The sequence below is a fragment of the Uloborus diversus genome, chromosome 6 (genome assembly GCF_026930045.1).
Source record: "Uloborus diversus isolate 005 chromosome 6, Udiv.v.3.1, whole genome shotgun sequence".
Taxonomy (NCBI): Eukaryota; Metazoa; Arthropoda; class Arachnida; order Araneae; family Uloboridae; genus Uloborus; species Uloborus diversus.
The window spans coordinates 31,661,008-31,687,941 of NC_072736.1; the positions used below are offsets into that span (position 1 = coordinate 31,661,008).

General features: G+C 33.5%; 1 protein-coding gene across 1 annotated transcript in view; it reads left to right on the forward strand.

The window, feature by feature from the left end:
- The window catches only part of LOC129225132 (relaxin receptor 1-like), a 377,647-nt gene that overhangs the window by 23,787 nt on the left and 326,926 nt on the right, over window positions 1–26,934 (forward strand). The window lies entirely within an intron of this gene.

A 26,934-nucleotide genomic window follows, 5' to 3' on the forward strand; every position in this document is an offset into this window, starting at 1 on the left:
AGTCTCTTTTTTTTTAATTTTCACGTCCATAAAAGTCCCTTTGCCCTTAAGTGTTCGTTTTTTTTTCCGCTGTACTCTCTTTTATAAGGTAAGATAACAATTTATTAACAGACACACGTACAAAACGAACAACAAACAATAAAGTTACACATAAAACGTAATTAAAAAGACAATCACAAGCACTGAAAAAAATCTAAATTATAGTTTAACATGAGTTAGTAATAAGAAGTCCACACTAAAGAGCGCCAAAGGTAGTCCACAGTGCCATTAAATCGGTGCAATTTGGAGTAAAAATACTTTCTCTTATCTATATACCATTTTATTAAAAATAACAAGTTTCCTATTGTGAGAAAAAGTAATTTCAATTAAAAAATAATTTTTCATTCGATTTATTGATAAAGTTTGCCGATTATGAATAATCGACCAAGTAGTTAAATACAAATTATTGCCGATAAGTTTATGCTTCTATAATTTTCACATTCCAAAGTTAAGATAAGGGAACCTTTTCAATCCTATATATATATATATATATATATACAGTGAAACCCCTCTATTACGGACACTAACGGGACAAACTTTTTTGTCCGTAAGAGAGGGGTGTCCGCTTTACAGAGGTTTTTTTAATTTAATTAACTTTAGTTATTTGTTTATGTTTTTTGAAATCTTAAATGAAATATGTGTGAATTCTACTCTTTCATATGCATAGATTTTTTTTTAATTTACTAGTTTTTACCAACATATACATAATAAACAATTATTTTATCAGGTTAAATTCAAATATTACAGTTTTGCACACTCAAAGAGATTTAAATAACAGGTTCGCATAAAAATTACATACCTAATTTGTACTTTTAAAAAATTGTTCGATTGATGTCTGTTGATATGTTTTGATCGATGAAAGTCTTTCATTTTCGAAATGTATATTAAGTTCTTGTACCAAGTCTAGTCCTTTAGGATCGTTGTGTTTAATTGAAAATTCCCTGAGTCCATCTAATACGCTTAAAGCTTCGTTAACATTTTTAATTGTTTTAACGTCTTCTTTTACGGACAGTTCATCTTCATCGTCATCCTCAACTGTATGATCTTCGTTAATTTCGCGCACTATGCTTGCAATTTCTGTTTCGCTTTCTTCAGTGAAAACTTGGTCGTCGATGGGAGCATAGTCTTCAGCGGTCACATTTGTGAACCCTGCTTGTTGCATTAACGACTGCAAATCGGATCCATCATTGTCACAATCAACTTCGTTGTCAATTTCCTCTGTGGCAGATCCTTTTTTGAATCCAACGCGATTAAAGCAACTTACTATTGTTTCTTTTTCAACTTCCTTCCATGCGTGTTAACCCAGCTGATTGCATCTAACACATCAATTGTTTTGGACAATTCGCTACTTGTTTTAGTTTCTTCCATTTTATTGACTAAATGCTTCATAACTAGTTGTCTGTATTGAATATTAAATGCTTGAATTATCCCAGCATCCATAGGTTGGCATTTCGATGTTGTGTTTGCTGGCAAGAAGACTATTTCTATATTTTTCAAGTGAAAGTCTTTGGGATGGGAGGGCGCGTTGTCCATAAAAATAACAATATGCTTTTTTTCTCTCCCCAACTTCTTATCAAAAGTTACAAGCCAATCAGATATGACACTGGTTGTCATCCACGCTCTTCTATTTGAATACCAGTCTACAGGTAATTTTTTTATATCCAGTCCTTTAAAACACCGAGGTCTGGCTTCTTTTCCGATGACAACTGGTTTTAATTTTGTACCATCCATGCTGGCACCCAACAAAACTGTTAAGCGTTCTTTGGAGATTTTGCCACCAGAGCAGTTTTCTTTCCGTAAAGTTAAGGTTTTATCTGGCAGAGCTCTATAAAACAAACCGGTCTCATCAATGTTATAAATGTCACATGGCTCGTAATTTTCAATCAAACTAGGCACTTTCTCAAACCATTTCTCGCAAACGTCAGCATCCACATCCATGGATTCACCACATATTTTTTTAAAAACGATATCATGTCTCGTTCGAAAACGATCTAACCATCCATTGGAAGCTTTGAAATTTTCTATACCCATTTCAGTAGCTGCTTCTTTCGCCTTTTCTTGTAAAATAGGGCCAGAAATCGGAATATTTTTGCTTCTTGCGGACACAAACCATTTAAACACAATTTCATCCACTGCAAGGGTATTACTTTTAGGAAAATCTTTTTTCTTCTCTTGGTTTCCATTTATGAACCATTCTTTCTTAAACTTCTCTTTTCCTTTTAATATACAGCAAATTTGTGTGCGTCCCACACCAAACTTTTCAGCAATGTTCCGTATTCCAATTTTATTTTTTTCTGCGAAATCTATAACTTCAATTTTTTCTTTAAGAGAAAGAGTACGACGCTGACGATGAGTATTCAGAGCCATTTCAATGAGAACGATGAAACAACTGAATGCTTTTACCTTTAAGTTTACTTTATGATATTGCATTGGCTTTACTTTTACTCTCTATAAAATATTTTTGTTAGATGGCGCGTCAACTCGGCTCCACTTAGACACAACACGCCTGCTTGTTAGTCATCTGAAAAGGAACAAGGCAACGGGGGAGGGTGGGGGTATACAGACAGAAACTTGCAGAATAATCATTTTCTCTTTTCTTTTATTTTTGACGATTTGGTGATGTTTTTTGGAATGAAAAATGCATTTCCGTGTCAAGCTGAAATTTTTTTGCTACGCAGTAGATGCAAAGTAAAATTGCAAAGAAATATTTTTTTTTATCTCCGTATAAGCTGGTCGACTTTGCATTAAATGAAGCCTTTCAATGGAGTAGCTATTTAATTCTCAAGTTTTAAATACTGTCCGCAAAAAAGGATATATCAATGTAAATGACTTCGAAAAGGGTGTCCGTGTCCGTATTTGAGGGTGTCCGTACGAGAGAGGTTCCTTATACATTAGGTTTAATGTCTCTCTGCCGGGGAATTAAAAACTGTCCGCATAAGAGGGGTGTCCGCATTAAAGGGGTGTCCGTTAGGAGGGGTTTCACTGTATATATATATACATATACATATATATATATATATATATATATATATATATATATATATATATATATATATATATATATATATATATATATATATATATATATATATATACATATACATAAGGTCTTTTTTTTCTCTTACGGATAAACTAAAAATCTATTAGGAACACTGCATTGGAAAAAACGACCGCCCAACTTTTGATTAGTTAACTGGATGTAATCATGAAGAAGCCAGAAAATACTGTTCCCCCTAGCCGTATGTGATATGAAGAAAAAAACACTTTTGTTTTGACAAGCAAAGGATGAATTTTGTTTTCACGATCTACCATTGGCGTCTCTGTGACTCAAGTGTATGTCAAGTATGGTAAAGATCGTGCCGAATAAACTTCAAGATGTTTTATTTTCACCAAGCCACCTTTCACGTCAAAATCTATATCTAAATTAAATTTATACCCATCAAGAATTACGATAACGAAAGAAAATATCCAATTTAGATATGAAGTTTTAGCAAAACTCTTTTTTTCTCAATTAGTCTTACATTCGCCCATCAGATAAGATTGTTGCTAAATAATTCCCTAAAAGAGCCTCTATTAAGAGCACAATGTCCTCTTCTGTCTCCCCCAGAAATTTCTCTCCCGAGCAGAAAAACAAGTTTTACTTCACTTCACATATTTCATTGCTGCAGAAGAAAAAAAAAAAAAAAAAAACCCGACAAATGTATGAAAGTACGCTCTGCGTAGGTTTCATTTTTCTGACTTTATCTAGGCTGATCGCATGGTTGCTAAAATAAGTAGTTGATCTCAGAGCGGGAACTGCTTGTATTAGAATTAAAAAAATAATAATAAAAAAATAATAATAAAAAAAAAACTCTAATTTGAATTCCGAAACTTTGAATTCAAATTATGTTTTTCGCAATCACGAGTTGCGACAAGATTCTACTGGTTATTGTTTCTAGAAATGGCTCCCCATGTCCCTCCTCCTGGGTGCTTACGTGTATATAGTTGTGTGCGTGTGTGTTTAGGCTCATGTGTGTGCACGTAGGCGTGTGTATGTGTGTAAAGGCGTGCGCGCGTAGGCGACTGTGTATGCGCATGCGTGTGTAGGACATGGACGCCACCGCCCAGCAAAAGTGGATTCCGGGGGACAGTGCTCAGAACCCGGAACATCAAGGACTGTCAAGTGAGAACAATAAGCAATCGTGATTGCTCAAAAAAAAAAAAAAAAAAAACAAAAAAAAAAACAAATTGGGATGCAAAAAAATGTTTCTTATGGTTATAGTATTCAGGTTCCGTCAAATCCCGGGCGTCAGATCCCTCGAACGGTTGAAAAACACGTTAACAACTTTAAGTACAAATCTATCAAAAGCCATTTTTTGCTAAATTTTCCCAAAACACAGAGAAATAATTTGTATGGCGTCTAAAATTATCTCCTGGTTATTAAGATTTTACAATTTTTGTCAATCTCTAGTAGTATATAACTATTTGTCGGAAAAATTGCAATGCTGGATTGACCGATCGAATTTTGGTAATATCTTTCCAAGTTTAGCTTAAATTTTGAAACTCTCGTTTTTTTTTAAAAATTAGACTAAAGAGACAATCAACATTTTTTCAATTTTTTTAGTATGCTAGCAGTTTTTAGCGTTTTTTCAGAGAGCGTTATTGGTTACTGTGCCCTTGCCAAATCACCTTTCTTGGTTAAAACTGCTGAAAAACTTAATTGAAACTAAAATTTTCACACGGAATTTTTATTTTCTTACCTTTTGAGAGACATGTAAGGAATGTGCAAACTCAACTCCTTATCGGCAAAAAATAAGTTGCTGAGGCAGGCTTCATGTTGAGCCAGATCTGAGAATGCAACTTTCATTCATAAGGAATTTTGCAGAAATGTTGTGCTGAGTTTGAAACTACTCTTTCTAAATCAATTTAATATGGTAACAAAAAAAAAAAAAAAAAAAAAAAAAAAAACTTTTTTTGCCAATAAACAGTTCCTGAAATTTAGCAGTTAACTACCGCCCATAAGCCAGGGATAAGAAGGCAGAACCACATGCAATATATCAGACTGTTCGGTTTTCATATCCAAAGACTGCAGTTTCGTTCTCGTTGTTGCACTACTCCGTCTGGAATCTATCTTTACTAATAATAAAGCTCAAAGTCTCTCTGTCTGGATGTCTGTAGGATGTCTGGATCTCTGTGACGCGCATGGCGCCTAGACCGTTCTTCCGATTTTCATGAAATTTGGCACAAAGTTAGTTTGTAGCATGGGGATGTGCACCTTGAAGCGATTTTTTGAAAATTCGATTTTGTTCTTCTTCTATTTCAATTTTAAGAACATTTTCCGGAGCAAAAATTGTCATAAGATGGACGAGTAAATTACGAAATTATCATGACGTGGAATGGGAGAGCGAATGAACATAGCCATTTGGCGAGAAATTCGTCATCCATTATTTGTAAATATACAGGCGAACCGAATGACCTTTTACTTTTCAACTACATGCAAAGCCGTGCGGGTACCACTAGTAGTGAATAACCGAGCTGGATGCAATTGTCAGCCCATTGAAACTGAGAGCGTCAACAAACTGGTATACGAAGGAGATTTATTTCACAAGCGAGCGCTTGCAGCATGGTACAATTCGACTCGAAAATTGAAGGCAAAATTTGGGTACTTAGCAGTAAGCTACCACCTAAGGCAGGGCTAAGGCAGAACCACGTGCAATGTACCAGACAGCATGCTGCGGACACTCACTGGTGAGATAAATCACTTTTAACTACCAGTTTGTTGGTGCTCTCAGCTTCAATGAGAAGACATCTGCCTCTAGCTCGGTTATTCACTATTCTACACTGATTAGTTCTAACAAGAACAAAACTTCAGTCTCTGGATGTGAAAATCGGGCAATTGGTACATTGCATTTAGTTCTCCGTTAGTCCTGGGTTAGGGACAGTGACTTACTGCTTAATATCCAAACTTTTCCTTCAGTTTACGCACCGTGTCTACGGACTCTCGATAGTTAGATAAATTTAATTTATCTACCATTTTGTTGGCACTTTTAGCTTCAATGAGATGACATCTTGCTCTAGCTCGGTCATTCATATTCTCGTCCCATGAAAAAAGTTGACATTCAAAAGGATTTCTCTTTTCAAACAAATTTAGAAACGCCGTGCTATATCATAAAAGACAAGAAAACATTATTTCCCGCTAAAATCCGAATTCCTTCCGATAACTCACCTTAAAGCATTTACACAAGGTCTCCGAGGAATTCTCTTCAGCTGGCATTCTTCTTGCTCAATGGCTACTTCAGTATCAAACTAATAATACTGTTTTCTTATTTGCTATAAATTTTCTCAATGATTAATTTCCTATGACCATTGCATTTTTGTGTCCAGCAATTTCTTTTTATAGCTGACCATTGAAATTCCACTGTTGGAGTTTTTCTCCTTCAGGAATGTACATCCTAATTTATAGGGACTAAATGCTTACTTAGTGTGTTTTAGTTGGTTTATTATGTAATGAAACGCGATTAATTTCCCTCTTCTAATAAGGTTTTCCGAAGATTTACGTTTACAATACTTTGGGGTTCTGGTATTTATTTTTCAAAGAGCAACAAGGCTCTGGTGTCTAATGTATAGTGTAGAAAGTACATAGTATCAAAGTAAAATGTGTTGGTTAGACTAGAAACTAATATACAGAGAGAATCCCGATTTGGCTTTTCTCAAAGAGCTAGGTTTCAAAACGTAAAATACGGGACATACATAGAAAGAAAGATTCAAATAGAAAAAAAAAAGAAAATAAATAAAGCTAGTAAAGATGACTCTTTCAAAAGGTATAATATCTATAGTTTGTAAAAAGTTTGGAGATCATAAACGCACATTCAGTTGCAAATCCTAGCGTTTAGGTAAAAAATAGTCCGTAATGCAGTGAGCGCAGGGTAATTGAATCAGTGGTTAATTGAATCAGCCAGTTTAATGAATCAAATCCTCAAAAACAGAACTAAATTTAGCTTTAACCCCTGAAAAACTGCTGGATATTTGAATCAAACACGCCGCTTAAATGAATCAAGCGTATATGACTAACCATATCTTACAAACACATGGTGTTTGCAAGATATGGTTAGTCAACAACACACTGGCAAACACACAGTCTTTTTTTTCTTTTGCCTTCCTTTAGTAAAATGAGTTTTTTTTTTAAATTTTTTTTTGCAAATAGTGAAAAGATGGGGAGGTAGGGTGTTGCACACTTTATAGTTTTCTCCGAAAAAGTTAAGCAAAAGCAGCGAGACAAAGAGAGATGTGGCGTACGTCAGAGAGCACATAACCTAACTCTGCCCCCGCGTCTTGAGGTCCTTTTGGCTCATCGGTTAAAGCACTGGGTTAGTATTACAAAATGTCCGTGGTTCGAATCCCGACACGTATCGCTCCTCCACGTCGTCCACATAGTGGCGATTCGCACGCCACAAGAGACATGGTGTCGACCTTAGAACAGGAATTAAGATGGAGGGAGGAAGTAAAATTATTTGCTAAGCAAAAGCTTGGGCAAAGAGCTTAAGTCACGTGACTCAACATCGTCGAACGGTTGATACGTTTTGCGTGAAACTAGGGAAAGAAACCTGATCTCTCCCAATGCTTTTCTTTAAACTCTATCACGTGACTTGGGGTCTTTCCTTCACGAATAAAAGACTTCACTCCCTCCATTTTATCTCTTCTCAAAAGACGCGTTTCCATGGACAGTTTCGACCCCGCAAATAACCCGCTTTTCACCGCTTTCCGGTTATTTGCCAGGGAAATGTAGATTTTTTCCCCTCCTGTTTCCTTTTGGAGTAAATGCGGAGTTTTTACCCAGAATTCATTACGCAAAACAAGTTCGTCTATTTGCTGGGTGTAGCCGCTAAGGATGCTGGTTAAAAACCGCTTTCTCTGTTACAATGGACAACCTCTTACATATAAACGGAATATTTTTCAACCTTTTTTTTTTTTTTTTTTGAGCCGGAGTGGTTATTTGCGAGGTATAAAAGTGTGTTGTGGATACTGTCGACGGGACTTGCGTGCTCTAGGTTTTGGAGCGTTAACATTAGAGCAACGAGTGGCAAATTCCGAGGATTATAGGTATAGTTTTATGACATTGAAAATATAATGTCTTAATTAATTACTACCGACTGTTAGCGATAAACAGCAGATACATTTTTCCAAGCAGATAAGTTAAAATTTTAGTTTTGTACTTGCCTTTTTATATTGTTATACGATAAAGTTCTTTAAATAATCAAAGGAAGAATATTTTGAGGGAACAGCATGCTTTTAATGATACATTACCTTGTTCGACCTAAAAAACTGAATCAGGTTCTCTTAAATTTAAATTGTGTGTAGAATTCTACGCGTAAAAATATTTACACATTGTTGCATTATTGAATCAGTTGCTTTATTGAATCAAAATTGTTTAAGACAAACGTGATTCAAATAAGTGGTGGTCACTGTAAAGGAATGCTTTTTAGTCACCGAGTTCAAAGTAAATGCAGCATCTTCCACGATTGAAATACTTTGACCAGATAGAAGACAGGAGTCTGTAGAAGGCATTTCTGTTTTCAAATGTCAACAACTTGGATTTGCATTAAAAAACACCAAAAAGAAAACTATTACTCATTTGGAACGTTTTTTCCCCTAGGAAAAACATAGTAAAATGCAAGAAATCCCATCGAAAACAAACTTACTGCCTGAGTTAGATTAACATTATAAGAATACGGAAAAACTGGGACATAATGAAAAAACGTAAAATGGAGGAAAAACGTAGATTTGAGGGACGTAACTCGTAGTTTCACTGCACTTTCAAATCCTAAATTTTTAACAATTTTTTATTCTGAATCGAAAATGTAATCGGCCTTTCCACGGAAACTGGTCATTTTTCACACACACCGGTCACAAAAAAAAATCGCTAGTAACAACTCATATATTTCATTAAAAATAATAATTTAATTGGGTAATGAACCAAATTGTGTTGCTTAAGAAACCACAAACGTATGCCTGATTTCTTGAGTAAAATAATTTGTTCATTACCTTTTGAAAATATAACTTTTCAATTAAAATATTTGATCTGTCACGTGCGGTACAAAATGGCGGCTTTTTTGTGGAATGGCCCTATGCACAGTCTTTTTAACGGTTTAAATCATTATTTTTCAACAAATGAGATATGTTTCCTTTGCATCGGAACCTTAGCTTACAAAACTCTCAATTTGTCTCGTCATTGCCATATTAATAGAGCAAAAACATTAAGTAATTCATATAGAAAATTAGAAGAGGTCGACTTTTGAATTCGGCAAATAAATTGTACCAGACTATTTAAAAAATATGTTATAAAAAAAAGTGAAAATGTACCTCTGTATCACATGTAAATTAGAAAATGTGCTTACCGCGTCTTAGTTAAAATAGTCAGATCTATAACAAAATGTTTGTGAAATTATAGTGTCTGATTGTCTCGCACGTCACGGTGGAATGGTCCAAATCTCCCTTGTTATAATCGCAGCCTTTTGCCAACTCGTGAGCAAATTTTCAACCACAGATTACAAAAAATTAGTTGGTTTTGGATCAATATGTCTGGAGACGGAGTTGCGGGTAACCAAACTTTCGTGTCTATTGAAAAAGAAAACAGCTGGTGCAATGCGATAGCACCAGCTGTTATAACCAAAAATATTTCAGCGATTTCCAGCAGAAGCGTTTGGAATTTTCAATTAATAAATAAGTAAATAAATAAAAGGAAGAAAGAGTTGCTTGGGTTTCCTCACCCACCATACTCACTCGACATTGCACCATCTGATTTACCTTTATTCCGATGGCTATGTGACAAAACAGTTGAAAAGTGGTTGATATCTGAAATCCATCTGACAATTTAGTCCAAAATCCCTGGAATTTTATCGATCCACAATTTAAAATTTCCATATTATATAGGATAGGGGTTCTCAAACTGGGTGACATGGCACCCTGGAGTGCTACGAACTGTCCAAGGTACGAATACATATAAACAACAGAGATAGGCTAGGGTGTAGTGAGAAAATTCTAATTCTTCAAAATTGTGCCGAAAAGTTTGAGAACCCTTGATATAGGGGGAAAAAAGTTGTTTTCTAACTAAGCTATTGATAAAAATAAAAACTTGTTAAAAATTTATTTATTTAAAAACAATTAAAAAAAAGACATCTCCCTAATACTGACACAAAAAGTATTTAGCATACATTTGTACACTTCATAAAAATGCGGAAAATCATGAAATTATTTATCGAATTTAGCTTACCATAACCAAATGTTACGTTTTCTGTATAAACAAATAAACTTTTGTTTCTCTAAAATTTAGTTTATTTTTTCTTGTTTTTAATACATCTTACGTAAATTTATTAAAAGCAGATTCTGACAAAAATTACTATTGTGTCTGTCTGTGTGTGTACGAGGGAAGGGGGTGAGGGGGGGGAATGGGACTTCCACTTTCTTATGTTTACGCATTTGGTGAGTAGTGTCGTATTTTTTACTACATCGCAAATGAAAAAAATGAGCAAAGGAACATGCAAATCGGTAATGAATGTAGGAATCAATTTTTATCACACTTTTCATGCTTTTCAATCACATTCTTGGCGAAGAAACTTTTCCTAAATACCAGCACCCATTATATGTTGAACAGTTTTGTTTACACTAAAACATCTTTTTCGATGAAACAGCAGTTTTGCTATAAATCGGTTTTACGTGTCCTGGTTTCGGACAGTTTTCGTAACAGGAAAGGAAAATCCTTATAAGCTTTCAGAAAAGCATTACCGCCTGTATAGGATCACCTACTATACGGCATAATCTTTCAATACAATGTAACTGTTTCATAAACCCGTAAGAGAGAAATTATATTTTCTCAATGTGTTATCGAGCACGTGTGTTTACGTCGTGTATTTTAGCATATTATTCTTCCTGTTTGTTGGGAATAAAGTCTGTAAAAAATAAGTTAAAGTATCTCTTTTTCTCTTCATATTAAATAAAAGTAAGGTTTCAAAGAAAATCTGGAAGGAAGCCTGTGGCGGGCCTGCACTGTTAAAAATTCAGGAAGATTTTCTGGTAATTGTTACTGTAAAATGGCGGGCTTACAGCATCGCTGATTTTTACGGTAATTTACACCGGAGATTACACCGGATTCCAGCTCCAATTGGTTGCTGTGGCCTATTGAGGAAACCGTAAAATTTTACAGTAACATTTGATTTTTACGGTAATATTTACTGACAACATGGATGCCAGTAACAACACCTGGGGTTTTGTTTTTTAAAATTCGAATTAGTTTTTTTGTAATTAATTTTTTAAGCTCAAATTTCGCGTAAATTGTTTATTATTGCCTATTAAAAGAGTGAAAAATTACTTGCATATATTAATATTATATATCGTTGGAAAGGGTCGAATTTTCCGTGCTATACGCTATTTGTTTCAATGTTCTAACTTAAATTCGGCGGGAGTTATTTGCGTTTTTAGCTCGAACATTTCTTTTAGTCTTAGCTAAAATTTAGGCACTACTTTCTTCATTAAATCTATCAGTAAAAAATGAAGGAATTGTCCCAGTTCTCTGTTTGACATCACTAGAAAGAGCGACTTTTTTAACTCCAGATCTAACTCGACCTATGAATGAAAAACTTAGCTTCTATATCCAAAGAAAAAAAAAGTTACAGGCAGTTTTAATCAAGTTCGAAAAATCTTATTTCCATTCAATTGATGGAAATGATTCGTTTCATTTAGCGTTGCCATAGTTACGTCTTTTCGATTCGTTTGTTTCTTTTTTGTTGTTCACAAATTTTAAGAGCTTTGATTTTAAAGGGAAAATCTTACGCTCAACTCAATTCAAGACCCGAGCTAAAGGGCAAAATATGTAACTGGAGACCACGAATATTAAACAACTTTTCAAACGTACAAAACTGCAGTTTTTCAATGCTCAGGAGCCCCTTAACCCTTACAGCTCTGCAAGTTGGTACAAGTCATTTTGGAACCCGGGGAAGGGGTGCTTTTTGTTACAAAGGGAACTCATAATACGTTTTTAATCTGTTTCTTTCTAATGGACGATTTAAATCTTTGCGAATCAAATAAGATTGCTAAGCAATCTTCGCGAGTTAGTGAGCGTCCGCGAGCAGGGGGCGGAACCCCTAGTGAAGTAGAAAAAGAAAATAAGTGCAAACAGAAACCTTTAATGATAAGTAAATCTAGTGTTATAAAGCGCTAATACGCAGAGATAAAGCCATTTTTTTCTTCAAGGTGTAAATATAGTCCTTGACATTAGTTACAGGAGAAAGATTCATTTCAGAGTAGTGAAATACCTTGGTATATAGGTCATTTTCCCTAAACTGCTAAATTCTTGTCCTTGCTCAAAAAATAACAAACTAACTAGTATAGAAATAAAACTGACGCTAGAATGCTTTAACAACATGTTTTTATGTTTGTAAAATAAGTTAAAACAAACACTTTATTATTATTATACATTTAAATAATTTTTTGACATGATAAATGTCATTCCCATGTGTGTCCCTACCTCCACCTTAAAGCAAAATCAGCTCTAGAGATTCAGGAAACCATGCATATTTGTACAGAAATTGTTGTTTAACCTCTTAACAAGTGTTATGCAATGTTGTAAAATAGAAAAATAAAAACTTTTCAAGGTTTGCACTATTTAAAAAAAATAGTAAAAAATGTCCTTTGATTTTTTGTCATTCCCCTGTCGAGGAATGGAATGAATGTTTCTCACACCTGGTAATAGTTGTATTAACTCATAATTTAATCTTTGAATTCTGGTCTCATCATAGAAATAATCTTAATTAGTTCTTTTTGAATGAATACACGTTGTCAAGTATATTCGGGTGATCTCAAGTTAAATCTTGATAAGTATTTTTAATGACTGTCATTACCCTGTCTCTGATAATTCATTTAATTTTGTAATAATCGCTCAATGAGTGACTGACTTTTGTTTGTATGGAGTTTCCCCCCCCCTTACTTTAAGTGCCATTGATATTTGTTGTTTGCAGTTATGACAATATATAAGTTAACTTTAATTTTTGTCATTCCCCAGTCGTCCTTCCCCTGTAAAATGTAAGGGAAACAAATAACCACAATAACTACTTTTTGGACACCACGACATTGGATCTTTTTCATTTTCATAAAAGTAGTGTTTCCTTTTCCCACATAAATTATAATATCGTCAGTAAAACGCATTATTTCCTCTAAGTGTCATTCCCCTGGCACAGTGAATGCCATTCCTTGCCCTGTCCAAATTGCGCTGTTTAGGGAAAATGACCCATATATCTCTTTATATTCATGTATCACTTTTTGTAATGTGTGCAGTAGTTTCAAAAATATGGTTTTTAAAAACCTGTTCATCCTTTGTGCTCATCTTGTACTTTTAAAGTTCCATCTTTGCTATATTCATTTCCTACGATGCTAAATTCTAATTGAAAATTCCAAAGCGGTAAAATACGCTTGACTTAATTTTTGGAAGCGAATTTTCGATTTGAATGCCTGAAATACGCTTGTAGTTAAGTTAAAGCTGTGTTTTGAGATATTGACACAACAGGCGAATATTTAGAAAACTGAGGGTCAACATTAAAAGTAAATGACTAAGCGTCTATCTTCCATATATTGCTTAGTATTTAATTTCATTTTTCTAGTCAAATTTTTATGTAGTTGCTCTCAGCTCATGGATTTGTGAATGTCTCTTGGAAATTGTATAAGACGAAAACAGTGCTAGCAGTTGTTCAAATATAGTACAGTGAATCCTGTGTAAGTTGACCACTTGCGGTGCACTACTTTAGTGGTCAACCTAAACAGGTGGTCAACTTACAGAGGTTGAATTATATGATACAGATATCTGTGCCTGAAAATAGCGGTCAACTTAGACAGGTGGTCAACTTATAAGGGTGGTCAACTTTACAGGTTTTACTGTAATTGGAAATGAATTGTAACACTACAGCAAGAGCTTTCGTTGTCATGAAAATTAGAAAAAAAAAATCGCAACAGAGAGAATGAATCAAAAATCCGTCATGGCTGAAACAGATCAAACAGTCAGACCATCTGACGTATCCAAATTTTATATATTCAATGGCTTAGTTAATTTTTTTGGTTGAATTCTTTTCATTTTAATGTAATTACTAGTCTCAGTTAAAGGATTGCTTTAACTTAAAAGTGAAAGATTAAATTTTAAATTTCAGCAATATTGGTTTTGGTAGTGTTTGATGAGCCCTTAAGCATTGTGTCCATATCCGATCTTTTGTAAACTTTCCTGCTGTGTAAAAGAATACAATTTTTTTTTTCTGCAGAAAGTTATCCTTTTATCTTAATTCTCATATACATAATAGCGAATGATCGAGTAACTCTCCTGACGTCACGAACAATGGAACTCGCTCCACGGCATTATAATGTGATAATATTTTTTGGTAATGTTTGACATGAAGAGAAATGCTTTATTTTGACGAGGCTGAACTGGATCTGGTTACTTAACTGTTTTACTGGTAAGACTCATTTCAGGCGAATGAAGAGACGAAAAAGTGGTTGAATATTAAGGATATCCACTGGAGTGTAAGGTTCATCTACTGGAGTAAGGGTTTAAATTTCAACAATCAAAATATGTATCACCTAGCAGGCCATTGCTTAATTCAAATGTAGAAAGCAATTTTTACCCGTCATACCTTGACGGGCGAGTTTTTAGTACAATAATATTTGCGAGATCATAGCTTCGAAAAGATTTATATGCTAAGATACATTAAGAAGTTGGGCTTTAAAAGTTTTTGAAGTAGTTTTTATACAATGGGGGTTGTTTCCAATATTTTAAAAGTATTTTTTTCTGAAAGAACATGCTTAAAAATATAGAATCTAACTATTTTTTAAGTAATTTGTTTAAGTGTAATATTTTTAAAAAATTACCTAAATCGGTAATCTTTCATTGTTTACATTTCTTGCCTATGACATCACAAAGGATGAAATGCCATTCTGTGTTGCCATTTTCTCAGAGCAAAATATTTAATTCGCATCTTTACTCACGTGTATTGGCAACGATATGGTTGATAGCAAGCGTAGAGCGCAATTTTAATTCGCTTCTTGATTATCATAACGTGGAGCCGCGGTAGAAAGATGCGCCAAGGTGCATCATTTGTGACGTCATCAAGACAACGCCTTGTTTGAAAAATCGGACACTTAAAAAAATTAATTTAAAAAAAATGTTGGGAAAATGAAAGTATTTTCTGGATCCATGTTATTTATTTATTTTTTGCTTATTCTATCATTTTTAGTGACTAAAAGTACTACTTTTGACTGAAGGAAACAGCCCCATTTTAGTTTCGAATTATTTAGTTTTTACTTCGTGTTATAGTTTTTTTTTTCGTACTTAAGACTGTCACTGTTTTACATGCTACTACACTTAGTAGCACTACTTCATACACATTCGTATGTGGGCTTTAGAGACTATAGATAATAATCATTTTGAAATTTAAAATACGCATTTCAGTTTCAGAAAATATTACCTTGAAAATACGTGGGAGTATTATTCTTTAAGTTTATGAGTATTTCTATACCTTAACGAACATGTCCTTGAACCGTGTGGGTTTATACGCTGCATTGAAATTCGGGAACCATACGGATCTTGATTTTGATTGAAATTAAAACATAGACTTTATAACATGTTTACGGATTTTGCTTTTGAAAACGACTTTTAATGCTATTATATGTTTCTTAGGCGGAGGAGTATTTTCGTGAAGTCCAATTATTTTATTCCGGTACGATTAAGCTATTTCTATTCTTTGAAAATGTTTTTGCCTTTTTCGTTTATTGTAAATTCTACGATGATGTGAGTAGTAATTTTTCAAATTTCTTGTTAGGCTGTATGCTTAAGTTCTGATATCTGCTTAACAGGCCTTATAATATAACATTTTAGTTCTAGAAAGATTTTAAAGAGAAATAAGAATGCTATTGAGCATTTTGAGTAATTTTCAAAACGATTGACAACTTGGTGTCCTTACTTTTTCCGTTCAATTTAATGTTGATAATTTTTTTTTGGCATTGCATAAGCATGTAGTGTTTAAGCATGTTTTACATTAACCTCATTGCATTCAGTACCCTTTTCCATAGTTGTAATTTAATAAGCCTTCTCTATTACTTTAGTCAGCTAGTAATAGAAATTTCCTTATCCAGACCAGAAAGTTCGCATAAACTTTATCTCTTTGGTACGCTTTCAAGCAGCTTTTTACTTCCTTTTTCAAAAAAGGAAGTATTGTATTCGCGAAAAAATTTTTACTCAAAAATGAACCTTAATTTTCATTTTGCTCATCCCCGAATGAATGTTGAGTTTTTTTTTCACCCGTGGATAAGTGCCTAAGTACGTATGGACACCCGAAATATCCATTTTGACGGTTCCCGAGTTAGTTACAACGAGTTTTCTCGTGACGTCTGTGTGTGCGGATGTGTGTATGTGCGTATGTATGTCGCATAACTCAAGAACGGTGTGTCCTAGAAAGTTGAAATTCGGTGCGTAGACTCCTAGTAGGGTCTAGTTGTGCACCTCCCCTTTTGGTTGCATTCGGGTGTTTCTAAGAAGGTCTTTAGCCTATTTTTGGAGGGGAAATCATTGTTAATTTCGATGTAAACTCAAGTGGTGTTACAATTTGGCGGACACATGGCGATATATCGCCAGCCTTTTGATCGCCAAGTTTTGTCGCCAACTTGGCGTCAAATTTGGCGATTTTTTAAATATTTAATCTGATTGGATTTTTTAAATATTTAATTTGGCCACTGTTGGTGATATTTAGAAAGTAAACTATTAAATCACATTAAAATTACCAATAATGGGAAAATGACATTAAATTGGAGTAAAAGAAAGTCATGTGAGGCACACATCAGCTCATTTTTTTTATGTACATTAAAGAAAAACGTAATATTTGTTAGTTAAACACAATTTTACCGTATTGCTCATTTAACATTTTAAATTTCAATGCAGTTTGTGTCTTCTTAATATAATTAATTTCTTAAATAAATAAATATTTATACCATTTTGACTTATTACTGAGTATTTAACCTAATTTAATCAAGATTTGTTAGCTTATTTATTTTTAGAAGAGAAATTACAGAATGTTTTATAAAGGTTAACACTCATGAGAAAAAAGGTGACTTGCCAAGACGTTTTTTCGAATTTCCAAAATCTGAGCAAATTAACTCCCAAATAATCACATGAATAGAAAGCTATACATTGCAAGGAATTTATAGTTAGGAAAGCTTTAATGCTTATAAAAACAAAAATTTTCAAATTGTGTGGAACCTAATGTTTCGGTACATTTGAAAATCGCCCTTTTATTGAACTTTCCCAGAGATATTTTATTAATCCTTCAAGCGCCATAAGTTAAACGGTAGAATACAGAATTTTTTTTAAAGCATAAAACTAATAATTGGGGACCTAAGTAACACACATGAGGCAGGGAAAAGCAAAAGGATGTAAATGGACATTTTCAAGTTTTGAGTAAAACGCGTTTAAAAATAAGGTTCAAGGTAGATTTTCATTGAAATTTTTTTCTAAATAATGCTGTCTAACATCATTTATCAGGACTACAATTACTATCTCTTACCCCAAGACAGAAGAGAAATTCACCTACCATTTGTCATGCTTATTTCGAACTTTTTAATTTTTGCACTTATATCCCTCTGATTCTCACTTCCTTATATGTCAAGGTTTGTGAAAATTGGTTCTGTAGATTGTCTTAATAAATGGGATATGGTCCGTCATATGTGTAAAACAAGAACATTTTTCTGAATTTGGTTACTTTTTATTATATAACTCTAAAATATTTAGATAATAAGTGACATTTCTTACATTTTATTTTGAATCAAATACAAATCTTTAACGAAAGAAGGCGCATGACAATACGAATGCCGCGTTTTCAACCGATGTATTTCATTTGCAATGTTTTCAAAATACAAATACAGTATTTAGTTTTAATAAATAATAGAGTTATTTTGCTAATATGATTTCAAAAAATTCAATTATTCATATGATATGCTTGCATTTTTATATTTCAATAAAAATCTTAATATATAAAAATCTTCTGTGCGGACGTTTGTCACCATAAGGCTTTTAAACGGCTGGACCGATTTTGATCAAATTTTTTGTGTGTAATTAAGTTGTAGCAAGCATGGTTTCGAAGCGCGATGGATCGAATCGGAAACGTTTTTGTCAATTCATTAATTAATTTAAACATTGAATGGTTATATCAAAGACCATATAGCTCTATTATCTTTGGTTACATCTCCCAAATGATTAATATTTATTTTAACTTATTGTTGAGCGAGAACTGAAATAAATATTTAACTCGTTGTCAAAGGACAATATGAAAGCCAGCTCTGCTTTGTGTAATGAAATTTCCTACTGTGATATGTCAATTGAGAATAGATAAAACGTAGAGAGAGAGTAAAGCCTTCATTTCTCTCTCTCTTGAAAGCAACGATTTTAGGTCCCGTGATATATTTTAAAGTAAAGTACTGGAAGGTTCACGCAAAACGTGTGTTCTGTCGTCGTTGTTGAACCATGTGACCGTATTGGTACTTTAGGTTTTCCTAACGAAATGATCAGAAATTACCATACCTACAGCAACATTTGTTTCTCGACTGAAATCCATCTGAGTTTTGGCACCAATGTCAAGTAAACTTTAAGGATTATCTAACTAATCAGTACATTATTAAAGGAAAAGATGATGGAATTTAAAGACGAAACAAATTTTATTTTCGTTGAGATAAATTACAACAGGGTAGTTCTGTACACAAAAGATCAGTGCAGTGGAAGATCTTTATCTTTGCTGGAAAGAACAAATTAGGCAATATATGAAGTTTAAAAGGTTTTCGTTCAAAAGATCGGACTGCTAATCGGTCAGAGTTGGCTTCGTTTACTGATCGGCTGGATTACAGAAACGTGGTGGCTTGGCGACTTTGGCTATAAACAATAGAGTTGCGTGATCATTTGTTTACATTTTAAAGCTACTGTTTATGTAATTTATTGTATTTTTTTATTTATTTGACGAAATATTTCAAATTGCAAAGAATGTATCGGGTTTACATCGGGAGGGGAGGAGGGATGAGTGATTTTCGCCGTAGTCATAGGAACTGTTTTTGCCTTTATTATTTTTCTAAACGATATCTTTTCTATTGTTTTATTCTTTTTCATATGGGGGATGTTGCAGCGGAATTTCCCGTTTGTTCTAGATGGGTAGTTAGATTTTTACACTTAATACCTGAGGACGCTTTTTACCTTTTGAGTATAGCTAAAGGAAAAAAAAATCAAGTGCAGGAGAAAAAATAGTTAATAAAACTGCTCAGTGGGCATTAAATAAATCAAGTTGTAATAAATATACGCATTCTGACACCATAGAGGCTTAAAACATTTATTTTACTTATTTTTTTCAACAGAATGGTTCAAACACTTGATAGTTTATTGATTTTTTTTAACTTTTCAATTTACAAAGTTTGAACAGAACAACGTCTGTCGGGTCTTCTAGTATAATTTATAAATTCTCTGCATTCGAAGTGAATAAATACATTTATGCAACGAAGTAACAGTATAAAATACAGCGTTCATAAAACTTAAGTTAGCAACTGGTTGTAGACATGTGTTTCAGGGTTTTAAGAAACTCTTTTTAAATGCAAAAATTGTAAACTTTGAGATGCCAAGTCATCCGCGGGGCTTCTTAAGACCACGAAACACGTTTTGGCAATCAATTGCTAATTTGTGCTTTATGAACATTGTATTTCATGCTGTTACTTGTATTCATTTAATTTATGAAACTAATTTTGAACATAGGGAAGTCATATCTCCCGAAAAAAAACATACAAAGGTTTTTTTAGAAATTTAAATGCGCACTTTTCATAGAGATTGATTCTTGATTTTCTAAAAAACAAATTTAAGAAATGCATCTTTTCATGGCAACATGATCCTCTGACTCCGTCTTTTGATCTATTGCATTGAAAAGGAAATGGTTGATAAAAAATGGACACACCCTCGGTATGTAAACATGAAGGCATTTATGACCTAAATATTAAAAAGAAAGTGAAAAGTAATGTTCCTGTCTTCGAAAAGTAACTTTTTTTTATGGTAAAGAGGAAGCTCAAATGTAGGAATACAAAAATTTTGCCTTTGCCCCCTTTCGGGACATTTGTCATTAGTCACAAAACTGAACACTACTACTGTAGCGTTTTGTTATTTAAAAAGAAGATTCATACTTTGAATTTCATGCATTTTAAAAATTGATTTCACTCTGAAAACATAGTCAAAGCTGCAGTATAACGTCGAAATTCCAAACTAATTTAACTTAATTTTAATAGCGTTTAGGAAAATAGTAAATGTTTTTCCTTTGCATATGTAAACAGAGTAGGGAAATATTTATTTGTATAGGGTTAGCACAAAGCAACATGGTATCCAAAATAAAACTATTCAACTTAACAATTTGACGACCACACCAATTTCTCAATGGAGTTGTTTCCTTCAGTCAAAGGTACTACTTTATTCACTGAACTAGATATAATAAGCAAATAATAATAATAGTAATGTTGAGCCAGAAAAAACTTACTTTCACAACAATTATTTTTTAAAAAATTTGAATGTCCGATTTTGGAAATAAGACTGGTCTTTATGACGTTACAAGTGATGTACTTTGACGCTCGACTCCATTGCCGCGCACGCTAAATATTTACGCTTTGCTGTCAACCGCGTTTTCGGGTTATGATAATTTGCACAGTGTGCTAATGCACGTCAGTGAGTGGCATTTCATCACATGTGCAGAAGCGTAATAAATGAATTTCAATCTGCGCACCAATTAAAATAGTTGTTAAAAATATTAACCATTTTTTCAAATTATTTATAAAATGGCTAAAACCTTTGTTTTTAAGCATGCTCTTTCAAAAAAAAAAAAAAAAAAAACTTTTAAATTCTTGGAAACGACTCCAATACCGAAACATCTCCTTCCATCCATTTATTTTGAGATTAACAGATAAAAAGCAATTATTACTGATTGGAATTGTGTGTCCGTATAAAAATTGCATGTTTTCAGATATGTAGTAAAGATGAGTAAGAGTAGAAATAAAAATGTTGGAAATAGTTAAATTCATGCAAGTTTTCTCAAATATTCAATTATGAATAGAGTCGAATTTCGACTACTGGGCGAACACTAGTAATGATAAAACATTCTTTACATGACTTGAGTCGCACTATTTTTCGTTTGTGAAGTCTTTTTCTTTGAAAAATTGAAAACTACGGGAATGCTTAAATTGTCCTTTCTGACCTAGAAAAGTTGTTTTGCTCTTTTAAGTGCATTTTGAAAGTGCATAGTATTTAAAAAAAAATTGTTATTGGTTTGAAGGAACATGTGGCTAGAAAACCATTGTAAATTTGCATCCGTTGCATCAAAATACAGTTCAAAAATTTGTGCACATTTGAAAACCATTGAGTGTGTCAAGGGATGCTAAACTTAAATTTTCACGTTTGCCGTTATCGTCGTTGATTTCATTATTTTTTTCGTCTGCATTAGCTTGACTTTGAGCTACAATATCCTCGAAATAATATCTCGGAAATGATAACATTTGCTTCGACAAATATATAGGTTTTAAATGCCCCTCTACTGCACTAATTTCAAGAAAAGGACTGTCATCACTTTTGTTTTCAGGATTTATGTCTTATCTTTTACTTTCGGTCGAATTCAAAATGTTAATAGATTTTTTACAAAATAAAAGGATATTCTTTTCTGATGTGGAAATCAACATACATTTTATTAAAAAAATATTAACTTTATTAAATAAATACAGTGTACAAGCGGCGCTTGTACACAAGGTCCGATCAACCTCTGAAATTAGGGGAAGCCCGGTCTCATTTTGGGGTTCCTCCCTTTTTGTTATGGAATTTTTTTAAACATTATATACACATTGATACAACATAGACTCATGCTAAGTGACTCAGCAGAAATCAGATTTATGTTTATTCCAAATTACCTACTGAAAGAAATTTTGTTTATTACATATATTGCACTTGAGTTCTTAGCAATATTTGTAGTAACAGGTTGAATCATATTTGATACTTCACAAAGAAAACTAAATGTTATAAAGTACATTTTAACAGAGTTGAATTGAATCCCACATTTGAAAATCTAGCTTGTGGCTACATTTTATCAAATGAGTCCTCACTCTCCATAATTATTTAATTATTTCAAACATTTTTGTTTAGCTGGTTCAAATGTTTACAATCTCCTTAACAAACTCAGTTCAAAACAGGAAATGGAATTGTTAAGCACAGTTTTACAGCCATATTTAGGGCCCTCTAAAAATTCTGAGGGGAAGCTCAAGCTTCCCAAGTCTTTTGGGTGATCAGGCCCTGCGTACGTTAAAAACGAGTTGAAATCCCATTGATTTAACATGGTACCAACCAAACCTTTTTGATTTCATTGCTATATTCAAGTTCTCGTCAGACCAGGGTTCGTTATAAGCGAGTTCGACTGTAGTGGAGAAAACCTATCGTGACAACGCGTCAAACAAAAAGCTACTGAAAGTGTCAGTGTGTATGGAAAACCATGGCACTTCATTCCGAAAAGCATAGTATAAACGAAATATAAATGATTTGTATTTAAATCTAATAATTATTTAAAAAGTAAAATACTATTTATAACGGGTTATGTGACTTTTATACCATCCTGTATTATCTTCTGCATTTGGTAATGATTATGTGATTCGTTCTAACATCCCTTAAATAATGAATAACAAAGCTAGTTCGGCAGCTTGGAAGCTCTAAATGAAAAACATCCGACACTTTTTTTTGTCTGTCAAACTTGGCAACAGTTCTGCATTTCTGGGATCGCCCCATTAACCTCGTCATGAAGCAGTTTTTTATTTCACACTCTTTTATCTCTTTCCAAATGGCATTTTGTTGGAGTGTCTATGACATTTGATGCGCAGCCATTTGCCGAAAAAAAGTATCATCAATCACAGCACCTATAGGAAGCGAAGAAAAATTGTGTTTGCAGAATTTTTAGATGTGTTTACGCGGATTGTTGACATCGAGATTGGAAGGATCATTTATAAATTTATTTTTGAAATGTTTTCCCTTTTCATATACGTTAATTGATGTTCAAGAAAGTTGGCAACCTTATTGCAATGAAAAACTTTGGCTTTGATTGTTGCGTCAAAAAATGAATAACCTGAGGTACTTTGTCTTTGTTTAGGGAGCATTACATCTTTTTTATGCCATTTCCGTGTCATAGTTAAATTAAAGTTGCAAAACGCAATACCTTAAATAAAATTGACTAAAATAAATGAAACTTTATTAGTAACAAATGTTGAAAAATAAAGAAATTGATAGTAGGTATTTAGAGGGGGTATGCGTTTCTGTCGATTTGTCTGTCTAACCCTTTAATAACTTTTGAGGAAATAATCACACCCAAACAAAATCCTTTTTTATGCCAAAAATCTCAATTTGGGTATCTTGCCCATACATTTTATTTTTTGACTTGAACTGTTTTTTGTTTTGATTTGAACATTTTTTTCTCTTGCCTATTTCGCGATATGTCGACAACTTGGTGACAAGTTTGACGCTAAATATGAGATGCAGAATCTAATGTCACTTTCATAATATTGGTGATATTTAGTGAGAACCTCATGCAGCCCATGTTGAACATTGTCGATATTCTGTGTGTATCTGTACCTATAGCTTGGAGTTGTAAGTATTTAAAACTAGCTGCATTTCCCACCGTTGCACGGTCTACCTCAAAAATAAAACTTGCATTAAGTGACTCATCTTCAGCAATCAGACCAAAAAAGTACAAATTCCCATCAAAGTGTAGAAAAGTGCTATTTTGTGACGAAAAATTGAGATTTAGACCCCAGACACATGTATACAAAATTTCAGAATGATCGATTGAGTAATTAAGGGTTGAAAACATTACAAACAGGGGCATGCCCAGAAAGTTTGGGGCCCATCACAAATGACTTTCTCGGACCGCCCTCCATATTGTTTACCTATACATTTCACCAATACGATTACAAATATTGGGCCCCCTTCAGGCTCGGGCCCGGGCCAACAGGTGTTCTTTCTCTCCCCTGTGCACGCTCCTGCAAGCAAACTTAATTTTCGCAAAATGAAAAAATGTTCAAAATCAGATGCAGAATTAAGATGTTGAAAGTTTGAAGCAAAAATAAAAATGAGTCAAAAAGTACAAAATTTAACTTTTTATACGACCTTTTTATACCTAGGTCCGCTAACTTAGGGAAATGCTCGGGGGAATAATCTCCATTGAAAAATAATTCCAACACAGAAAATTTGACATTAGTACGACCAATATTCACCGAGATACAAAACGAGCTTTTTGTGACTTACACCACTTTACACTCGCCATCAATAACACGTTTTGGGGGTAAATATAGCGGTTAACAATGGTTTAAAATTATATGTGTGCATAGAGTGTGGTTTTACAAATTGTTCGAGGTTTTTGTAGTGTGTTTTTACGTAACATGGCATAACATTTGCATTTATTTTAGAATAGCAATGAAAATTATAAATACAATCGATTCCTGTTAATGACCGCATTGGGACTCCGCCATTTTCGTTGTAATAACCAGTCCAATAACCTACTAACCTGGTCCAATTAAGCGAACAGGACCTGTGAAGCTTGACCAAACATGCTATGCACAAACAGTGGCTCCCAAAAGTGTTCGTACACCTACGACTTTCAATGAAATAGGCCTCTATCCATTGGTTAGAATTAATATTTCGGAACAGGTATTTAATTATAAGGTCTATGATCAATTTTCCACAAAACTACATAAAATTATTTTTAAAAATATTAAAACTCAATTTTTAAAAAATCAAAAACCAAAAAGTGTGAGATAATATTGGAAATTTTATCTCACAAAAGTCTTTGTACACATTAAAAAATGTCTATATATTATTGAATAATTTAACTTTTTATTAAGTTATTAATTAGTAAAATATCATGTAGTATCAACAACACCTTTTAAACGTCTGGGAATATATTTCATTGTTTTTTCTTTCTTTTTCTTTAGTAATTTCTGAGTAAGTGCTCAACCGCACATCGAGTCTTACTGTTTCTAGCTCTATTTTCGTTTCAAAGCCGTATTTTCGTAATCTATTCTCCAGATATCTCTAAATATGTTAGATTAAGTTTAAATCTGGCAATTGAGGGGGTATTTTCTAAACTTTAGGACAATTTTCGAGGCACTAGACGCAAACGTTGAAAATCATGTGCTTCTTAGAGTTATTTTAATAAAAAAACAAAGTTGTTCCCGGTAACCAAATTTCTGCTAAGAGTTTAAAATTGGTTTTTAAAATATTTAAATGAACAGCATGATTCACTATTTCATCAAAAAATTCCAAACTACAAGTCCTGGGCGGTCATTCCAAGCTCGTCAGCTTGCGAGATCGAGATTTTCGCTCACGTTATCGGTTGTGACGTAGAAATTTTGCAAAGTAGCATTTTAATCTATTCGAACTTAGCTTGCGGCTAGGTTCGAGTAGATTAGAATACTACTTTGCGACATTTCTACGTCATAACTGATCACGTGAGCGAAAATCTCGATTTTGCAAGCTGACGAGCTTGGAATGACCACCCTGATGCTGATATGCACCCTCACACAAAAACACCTTCACCGTCCTGATTAACTGATCCAACTAAGTTCTTAAGATTAAGTTCCTCATTTTTTCTTTTCTTTACAATTATACAAAATTTCAACCAAAAATGTTGAATTTATTTTCGTGTGTAAGTAAGACGTAATTCCAAAACGTTTTGAGTTTATTTATCATTGATTTTGCGACGAAAAGCGTAAGCTTTCTGTTTTTCGCACGATCAAGAACATTTCTGCGGGAAGAGGTCCCATTTAGTTCAGTTAATCAGAGAACTTGGCGAACAATTTTAGGTAAGAAATACATATAAAATGTTTCATTTAACTCTGTAGAAACATTTACAGTATTCAAATGTGCATTTTCCATACATTCTTTAACTTTAAATCTCCGATCCAGCTTTGTCAACTTTGCCTGTTGACCTTTTCTTGCCTTGTTTTCTGGCAAGGCAAGAAAGCGATTCCTTTCTTTAAAGCATTTAATCAAGCACTTTACAATAGAATGGAATAAATTAACTAATTTAGAGACATTTCAAGCCAATTTACCGCTACTGTAAGGAAAAAATTCAAATTTCGAATGGTGTTTGTGGTTTATTACGAATACTAGCTATTTTAAAGAAATAAGCACAATATTAAGGAATAAATAAAAAAAAAAAAAAGCCAAATGACTTTTAAGGGTCACCACCACAATGCAAAAATAATGAAAAAAAAACAACATATGATAATTTTAATTATGTTTAAATGCGTTATTTCGCTGTCTCTTCGTTTTTTGACCGATTTCAAAAAGAAGATCCGTCAATATTTTGAAAAAAACTACTGGGTTGTATTTAGAATGACATAGGCTTAATGTGAAAAAAATATTGGACATCATATTCGAATTCAGTTTTGCGTTATTTTGGTTTTACTAAAAAATTTCAAAGTGTACGAAAACTTTTGGGAGCCACTGTAAATACCCTTTTGATTATTGTGAGTCCCATATGTATAGTGAGTGTACAGAGACAAAAAAAAAAAAAAAGAAAAGAAAAAAATATATATATTAATTTGAATTTTTGGCATCTTGAATTCAAATTATGTTTTTCGCAATCACGAGCGTGTGTGTGTATGAATGCGCGTGTGTATTTGTGTAGGCACGTGTGTATGTATGTATGCATGTGTGTGCGTGTTGTGTATACAGTGCTGTGTGTGTAAGCGCGTGTGTGTGTGAAGGCGTTTGTGTGTGTGTGTGTGTATGTGTGCAGGCATGAGTGTGTGTATGTGTGTGTATGCGTGTGTGTGTAGGATATGAACGCATTC